Consider the following 1,232-nt stretch of genomic DNA (forward strand, 5'->3'; position numbering starts at 1 on the left):
ACTGCTGCACCCACTGTTACAAGATCTGACAGCTAAATATACTCTGAATCTCGCTCTTCTGAACCTATGGTGGGGAAAACACCATAGCGCGAATGCGTCAGTACAAAAAATATACCGAGTATGCAAGGATAGGGTAAGGTAAAATATAAGGCTTATGTATAAACATAAAAATCTGAATAATATGTATTCGCTGGAATAAACATATATAGAAACTCTGCAGTTACCAATTTTGAAACATGTCTGATCAACAATACATACATAGATGTATAAAGTACAACTGAAATCATCATGACACCGAATGTTACATTTTGAACGCTGACACCCAAAAATAATAATACTCACAATAAGATACTGAGTATCTGAAGCTACTAGAGCTGACATCTGTACTTATCCATACTGAAAAATCGGATAAATAATATTACTGATATTTGATATTCAAATTCAGCAACTCTGGAACACTGAACAACTAAATCTGAGATCAACCCTCATCTAGCAGGAAGTCTCTAGAACACTGAACAACTGAATCTGAGATCAACCCTGATCTAACAGGAAGTCTCTAGAACACTGAACAACTGAATCTGAGATCAACCCTGATCTAGCAGGAAGTCTCTAGAACACAGAACAACTGAATCTGAGATTAACCCTTATCTAGCAGGAAGTCTCTCTGCTCAATGATAATGATAGCAATACTGGGAGGCCTGTATCTGACAGCCTCAACTTCTGTACATTAACTGAGTTCTTTTCTGAGACTGTTACTGAAACTGTGGGAGTGATCATTTAACCGACATGCCCCACTTACCACAAGTGAGATCCAACCTGTACTCCAGCTGGAAGGGTGTCAATACCGCGCCACCACTAAAGACAACTGCATAGGACCCTCTACTATCAGGACCTCAAACGAGAATGGTGGGACCCTTTACTCGCAGGACACCACCTCATCTAACCCTCTACTCGCAAGATAGATGTCTCAACCTACGCTGGCGACGTAGTTCTAGAGCATAAGGATTGCTACCAGGAATCAAACCCTCTACTCGCAGGAATGTTCCCATCCTTAGCTCGCTTGGTGCTGAATCATACTCCCAACTGAAAGACACTTAACCGGTTCTTAACTGTACTCGACTGAACTGAATCTGTTCTCACATTATGATACTTTATCAATATGATAGGGTTCTCTTGATTTCGTTATCTGATGGAGTATTTTTAATTGCCACTTACTTTTAAGATAAGCTTAC

The sequence above is a fragment of the Capsicum annuum genome, chromosome 3 (genome assembly GCF_002878395.1).
Source record: "Capsicum annuum cultivar UCD-10X-F1 chromosome 3, UCD10Xv1.1, whole genome shotgun sequence".
Classification (NCBI taxonomy): Eukaryota; Viridiplantae; Streptophyta; class Magnoliopsida; order Solanales; family Solanaceae; genus Capsicum; species Capsicum annuum.